Source organism: Mus pahari, chromosome 9 (assembly GCF_900095145.1).
Source record: "Mus pahari chromosome 9, PAHARI_EIJ_v1.1, whole genome shotgun sequence".
NCBI lineage: Eukaryota > Metazoa > Chordata > Mammalia > Rodentia > Muridae > Mus > Mus pahari.
Window position 1 is genome coordinate 27,566,212 of NC_034598.1, and position 8,199 is coordinate 27,574,410.

Below are 8,199 nucleotides of genomic sequence, written 5' to 3' on the forward strand. Positions count from 1 at the left end.
AGGTGGTTGTAAGCTGCCTTGTGGGTGCTGGGAACTGAACCCAGGTTATCTGCAAGAGCAGCCAATGCTCTTAACCACTGAACCACCTCTCCAGCCTTTAGCTTTTCATTTTAATTGCAAAAGTCATTCCTTTTACTTTCCCATTAATAAAAAAGTGTGATGAGCTTTCCAAGTCCCGATTTCCACGTATAGATACCACCAACCACAGACTGAAAACATTCAAAAAAAAGTAAATTGCCTCTTTGCAGATCCTGGAGGGATTTTGGGGGTGGGGAGGAGGGATCATTGCTCTCTAAACAATACAAGATGAGAACTGTTATTAATATGTATGTAGCATTGGTATTCCTTCCCACTCTCCAGCTCTTTCTCTTAATACATTTCCTTTATAAATGTATGCTCACTTTGTGTTAAAGCTATTTACATAGCATCTACACAGTGTGAAGTATCATCTCATCTAAAGATGGTTTAGACTGCATGGGAGGAAGATACATGGACACATCACTCCACTGTGCATTAGGAACTCAGACTGGTCCCACAGAGAAGCCCTAGCATCCATCCTAGGTCGACACCAAGAGATGGTCATGTCTGGTTCCCCTGGGATGAGGGGAAGAGGTACGGAGGTTTTGGTACTGCAGATTATGTTGGATACCAGGTTTGTGTGCAGTTCATTGATGATGACTGCAAGATGAACATGGCTTTGCTGGGCATGGTGGTGCCCCTCTGTAGTCTCAGAACTTGAGAGGCAGAGGCAGGAGGGTCTCTGTGAGTTTGAGGCTGGCCTGGTCTATGTGATAAGTTTGGCCAGGCAGGGCTGTGTGATGAGATTCTGTCTTTAAAGAAAAGAAAACAACAACCAAAAAGGTAGGCTTCTTTTGTCAACTCTCCTTTCTGGGATCTGATGCTTGAGCAGAGAGGTGGGGAGCTGGTAGCAGGAAGAGAGCTCCCTGCTGGTATCTCCTAATCCATCAGCATTGACAATCCCAGGCCCCCCACGAGGGCTCCAGCCCCAGCTGCTGGGCAACAGCAGGCACTGAACAGGAGTTCCTCCTGGGGCCTCACACTTCCCTCCTAGGTCAACAGACAGAAGGGGCTCTGTCAGCCAGGTTAGGACAGGAAAGATTAATGGGGCAGGTGCAGGTCAGGGTAGGATAACCACCTGGCCTGACAAGGTCCCTCCTAGAGATTGAGTGCCTGACCCAAGCCAAGAACCAGACCGGATAGCATCCAGCTGGTCTTGGTCTTGGCTTGGATGGTCTTCCCTGTTCATTTTTCCTGCCCTCACCTGGCCACACCCGGTAAAGTCTGGCTGCACCTGGCCTCCTGGCGGGCAGGGCTGGGGGGGGGGGCACAGAGAAGTCTCTGTAACACCCAGCTTTAAAACAAACATCCTTTTTTTGTTTGTTTGTTTTAGTTTTTTTGTTTTCTTCAATGTCCCAAGTAACTCACTACTGACAAGTAAGATTTTTGGTTTCATTTGAGACAGGATCTATGTAGCTCAAGCTGGCCTGGAAGCTGCCATCCTCCTGTCTCAGCCTCCCAAGTGTTGGGATAATTAGCTTTGAAAAAAAAAAAAATGGTTTCAGTCCCCCAGTGAAGTCACCATTCTATGTAGGGATTTTTCACTGTCAGCAGCAGTGTGGTAAAAGACCCAGACCGCCACCATTGCTAGCCTTCTCCTTTAGGTCCTCCACGCAAGCAAAGCTTACTCTGCTGCTGAGAAGGGTTTCATGGGATTGAAGGGATGGCTCAGTGACTGTTCTTGTAGGGGACCCAAGGGCAGTTCCAAGTACCCCATGTCAAGCAGCTCTTTTTTTTTTTTTTTTTTTTTTTTTTTTTTTTGGTTTTTCGAGACAGGGTTTCTCTGTTTAGCCCTGGCTGTCCTGGAACTCACTTTGTAGACCAGGCTGGCCTCGAACTCAGAAATCCTCCTGTCTCTGCCTCCCGAGTGCTGGGGTTAAAGGCGTGTGCCACCACACCCGGCGTCAAGCAGCTCTTAACCGTCTGTAACTCCAGGGAGAACATGGTACCTCTGGCCCCCCTTGGGCACCCGCACACAAAGACACATACCCACACGCAGACTCACAAACATGTACATAGTCAAAAACAACAAAGTTACTGGGTGTGGTGGGTCATGTTTTTAATCCAGGCACTTAGCTGGCAGAGGCAGGCAGATCTTTATGAGTCTGGGTCATCCTGGTCTACAAAGAGAATTCCAGGCCAGACAGAGATACATAGTTAGACCCTGTCTAAATAGATAGATAGACAGACAGACAGACAGACAGATTAAAAAATCTTAAAGAATTCCAGGAAAAGATAGTATGAAGCGAAGTTGGGGTTTATTAAAACCAGATTTTCTTTTACATGAATGGGTGTTGTGCTTACATATCTATCTGTGTACCATGCACATGTCTGGTGCCCTCAGAGGCCAGAAGAGGGCATTGAGTCCCCTGGAACTGAAGTTATAGATGGTTGCAAGCTGCCCTGTGGATGCTAGGTACCAAACCCAGGTTCTCTGGAACTGTCGGCAATGCTCTGTTCATAGAGAAATCTCTTCAGCCCCTAAAAAAAGAGACAGGTGCTCAAGGAAAGAATAAGACACATCCGAGAGTGTAGGTGTGGGTGGGCTTCCCAGCAGTCTCCTTTGTCTTCACAATAGCCGTGTATGTATATGTGTGTGTATACATATATATGTGTGTATATGTGTTTATGTGTGTATATGTGTATATATGTGTTTATGTGTATATGTATATGTGTATATATACATATATGTGTGTATGTGTGAATATATGTGTGTATATGTGTTTCTATTGTGTATGTATGTGTGTGCATATGTGTATATATATGTGTATGTGTATTTGTGTGTATATGTGTATTTGTATGTATATATGTGTGTATGTATGTGTGTATATATGTGCATATGTATGTATGTATGTTCATATGTGTGTATGTGTGTATTTGTGTGTACATGTATGTATGTGTGTGAGTATGGATATGTGGACATAAGTGTGTGTGCATGTTTGTATATGTGTGTGTATGATTTTGTAGGTTCAGAAGTTACCTTCAAAGGGTTGGTAAGGAATTTAAATACTGTCACTGGTGGTTTCTGGGGTGCAGTGGGCAGGACAACAAGGTAAAGTAACATCCAGATCAGTTGATCATCTTTGTGTTGTAAGCAAAAGCATGTGTGTGAGGTACTCAACACATACCTGTAAGAGGCGTGAAGCCACCCTCAAGACCGTCGCTCACTCGGGCTTAGACACAGTTGACTGCTCCTCAGCAGCAGCATCTGAACCCATCTCTGCACAAAAGGCATGGCTTCCCCAGCAGGTCAGATGCTCGTCCCACAGGCCCGAGGATTCCATTTGGATCCACACTAAAGCCAGCTGTGTGGCAGCCCACCTGGAACCCCTGCACATGGAGGCCAAGATGGGAAATCCCTGAAATGAGGCAGCTAGCCAGGCCAGCCGAAACGGCGAGCTCTGAGCTCAGCAAGAGGCCCTGCCTTGGGATCTAATATGGAGAGAGATTGAGAAAGACAGCTGGCCATCATCAGACCCAAGCCTCCACGGAAAAACACTCATGAGCATGCATCCCACACTCATGGAAACGTACATCTGCATGAAAAATAAATGTCTTTACAGTTGCAATCTTCACAGCAAATGCTGTTAATAGACTGAGAGTTTTGTTTTGTTTGCTTGTTTGTTTTTGAAACAGGGTTATCATTACATAGCCTGAACCAGCTCGGAACTTACCCCAGAGACCAGGCTGGCTTTGAACTCACAGAGATCCATCAGTTTCTACTTCCTAAGAGCAGGGATTAAAGATATTACCCACCTCCCCAACTCCACCCCCTGAGGCTGTGCAAAAACTTCTTGATTCTCTGATGGCAAGAGAGTTTAACCAGGCTCTGGAGTGTATGGCTCTGTTTTCTCCCTTTAATTTTTCTTTCTATCCTGCCTCAATGGCCTAGAACTCTTCATCCCCCTGCCTCAGCTTTTTGAGTACTGGGATCATGCATGCATGTGTACACTGTGCTCAGTTTGGCAAAGGTATTGCTTTCTGGGTTTGTTGTTGACCTATTTTTCCTTTGTGTGTATGTCCAAGTGTCTGTGTTCCCTGCAGATGTGCAGTGCCTGGGGAGATGAGCAAGAGAGTCAGCTCCCCTGGAACTGACGTTGCAGATAGTGGTGCACTGCCTGAGTGGGTGCTGGAAATCAAGCCCATATCCTCTGGAAGAACAGCCAGTGAGTACTCTTAACCACTGAGTCCAGCCCCATAAATACTGTATACGCAAAGATTAGCTTTTTGAGCTTCGGATTTTGGTTCAGGTTTTGGCTCTAAAACAGGGTCTTACCCAGCACAGACTACCCTCAAACTCTGCGTAGCCCAAGATGATGATGAACATCTGATCTCCCTGCCTGTGCCTCTTAGTGCCAGGATTACAGGTGTCATATGCTGCTCCTGATGACCAATCTCACACACAAAATCATCCCTCAGAACTTGTGGGAGAGGTTAATCCAGGACCTCCAAAGAATACAGATGCTCAAGTCCTTTGGGTAAAAGGCATACAGCTGGTGCTCATCCTTCCTTGTGCTGGGAACCATCTGTAGGTTGCATGTAAGACCTAATGCAACATTAGAACTAGATAAATAGTTGCTAATATGGTATATGGTCTAAGAATAATCACAAGAGGGCTGGAAAGATGGCTCAGCGGTTAAGAACACTGACTGTTCTTCCAGAGGTCCTGAGTTCAATTCCCAGCAACCACATGGTGGCTTACAACCACCCATATATGAGGTCTGACACCCTCTTCTGGTATGTCTGAAGACAGCTACAGTGTATTTATCTATACTAATAAATAAATCTTTGGGCTGAGCGAGCGGGGTTGACTGGAGCGAGCAGAAGTTCTAAATTCAATTCCCAACAACCACATGAAGGCTCACAACCATCTGTACAGCTACAGTGTACTCATATACATAAAATAAATAAATAAATCTTTAAAAAAAAAAGAAAAAAGGAAAAAATGAATAATCACAAGAAAAAACATGTGTACAATCTGCAGATACAATCATTTTCTTTCTTTCTTTCTTTCTTTCTTTCTTTCTTCCTTCCTTCCTTTCTTTCTCTTTCTTTTTTTTTTTTCTAATAAGTCCTGGCTGGCCTGGAATTTACTATGTACTTAATACATACACCAGGCTAGCCTGGAACTCACAGAGCTTGACCAGACTCTGCCTCCCAAGTGCTGGGACTAAAGGCGTGCGCCACTAGTAGCTTGCAATGTTGCTTTTGAATCCCCTCAATTTTCAAGTGGGAACCTCCAAGATATAGAGGGGTGACCATGCGCCGTTTTATTGTTTCTTTACACAAATGCCTCAGTGTGAAACTGCCGGGTCAGATGTGTGTGTTCTGAATGGCTCCCAAACGCTTGGCTGCAGGCTGGGCCCACGCTTCCTGGGGCCTGTAAGCCAGCTGTCCTCTCTGTACTAGAGACTGGGGTGAGGGAGTAGGGGCTGTTTCAAGGGGGAGCTGTGCATGCTCAGAGTTTGGAGTTCAGGCCAATAGGAAGCGAGTTCCAGCCTCCTGGTATGCGTCACCCAACTTCTGCCCTAGTACAAATGATGAGCAGGCAAGCTTTGGGAAAGTGAGTCCCTGAGGCTGTACAAGAGTCTCAAAGTCAGAGCAGAGAGGTCAAAGTCCCCCAGGGGAGAGGAAGTCCTAGCAGACTTATGGAGATGGTGACCTTCTGGAGCCTTACCAGTGGAGGAGGTGACTTAGCATGAGCAGGTAGGGGAAGAGGGAAATGGAGGCCCACAGAGTCTGCCCTTGACCATGCCCCCCACTTCCCTACTCATGTTACTGAGTTCTCAACAGATGAAGGCCTCCCCCATGACCAGACCAGAACTAAGAACAATGACTAGCTTTGTGACCCTGAGTGGGTCCTCGTCCCGATTGGCTCCTTGGCTGACCCATTTGCACAGTCACTCATGACCGACCGTGGGGACTGAAGGAGTGGTACAGGGTCAGCTTTTGGAAGTGATGAACGGTCCAAGAGATGAGCCATAAACACTAAATAGCTCCCGTCCTGAAGCTGAAGCATCTCAAATCTCCGCATTCTCACGCTACCCACCTTTCTTTCCTACCTATTGGACAGTGACGGACAGGTCAGAGATTCCTTCTCAGCATCAAGTCGGGGAGCCCCATGGGGTACAACCGGGGGGGGGGGGGCTACAGGCTTGAGAGTCAGGTCTGAGGCTGTGGAGTGGAAGGCAAGGACTCCCAGGGCCCCCCTGCCTCTGCCCTTGCCTCTGGTCTCCTCTGCGTGGGGCAGCCAGCTGGTCCCTGACCTTGTGTCTCTGACAATGATTTAACTGCAAGGCGGGGGTGGGGAGGATCTGTAGAGCCATCAGTAGGGAGGTGGGGGTGGGGGGTGGGGGTGGGGAGGTTCAGCCTGGATCCTCTTGCTCAGCTGCTGCTGAGGTGAATTGGGACTCAGGAGGTGGCCAGGGGACCTTCTGAGTGAGTCCTGTTGCTGTCTCTCCCTGCCATTCCCCAGCACAACAGGAAGAGAAACACCTAGTCCTCCTCTGCTGATTCCCCTTCCCTGCCTGCATCAGCGTCCCTCGGTGTAAACCCAGGCAACTGAAATATTGTCATCTTTCCCTTGTTCCATGATGATGAAGTGCTGGTCACAGCACATAGTGAACATGGTACTGCCTGGAATCCAGGAACCCTGGTTCATATCGAAGCTGCCCTGTGTCTGCGCAGAGACCCCAGTGCAAGGACCATGGGAAAGTGAACACGCATGAAGAAAAGAGCCATGTTAGGGACAGTGGCCATCTGATATGTGATAGTAATCACAATTACTATTTTAATGCAGCCACAAAGATAAAATTCTCTCTCTCTCTCTCTCTCTCTCTCTCTCTCTCTCCCTCTCTCTCTCCCTCTCTCTCCCTCCTTCCCTCCCCCCTCTTTCTTTCTCTCCCACCCCCTGTCGTTTTAATTTTGGCATTTTGAGACATCGTCTTATGTAGCCTAGATGCGCTGTGAAGTCAAGGATGACCTTGGTCCCCTGGTCCTCTGCTTCTGCCTTTCCATGCTGGAGTGCACAGTGTGCGTCACCAGCCGGGCCGAGACAGAACTTCCCAAAGGAAGTTGGAAATTCAAAATCATAGGTGATAACTTCCCCGTGTCAGCAACTAATTGGAATAACAGCCACAAACCAAATTGGGTGTAGCAGCATACACCTGTAGTTCTACCACACTCAGGGTGGAGGTGGGGGAATCAGGAGTGTAGACTCAACCCTTCTCACACAGGAAGTTTGAAGCCAGCCCAGGCTATGTAAGCTTTTGTCTAAAACGGAGATGCACAGCTGGCTAGATGGCTTAGCTGGTAAAGTCAAGCATATGCAGGTATGAGGACCTGAGTTTGGGTTGTTAGCACCCACTGAAAAAATTAAAAAGCTCAAGTGCCTGGGACCCCAGCACAGGGGTGGCAGTGACCCACCCCTAAAAGCTCATTGGCTGGCAGCCTCATCCAATCAGAGTGTTTCAGGTTCAGTGAGAGACACTGTCCCAAAAAAAAATAAGGCAGAGAAGTGATCAAGAAAGGCCTGAAAAGCCAACCCTCTGGCACACACACACACACACACACACACACACACACACACACGTTTGAGTACCTACCTATACACATGCATGAACTCATATGAACAGGTACATACAAACACATGTATATACATATATGAGTATATGTGTGCACATACAAGAACAAGTGGATACACACAAGTGCATACACACACAGAATTCAAATGAAAAAGAAACTCATAAATAAAAATATGTTTTAAAAGTCACCGCAATGCACACCTTGAATCCCAGCACTCAGGAGCAGAGGTAGGCGGATCTAAAGAACTAGCTAAATAAAATACAACCTAGGACAAACAAGAGAAGTCTGTATGTGGCTTTGCAGTCTAGAACCAGAAGCCACTTAGTCTCCACGGAACAAGTATGAGGATTACGTAGCATAATCCCTTTGGCTTGGTTGTGGAAGCTGAAGTTAAAATGTAGGATCGGGAAGGCACATATTCTGGATAACGGCCCACATGGGCACAGAATCTGCCTCTCCTGCACCTAGTGTGCCTTCACCCTAACTTTCCAGGCTGAGGGGGTGTACTGACTGATTTTGTGTGTCAACTTGACACAA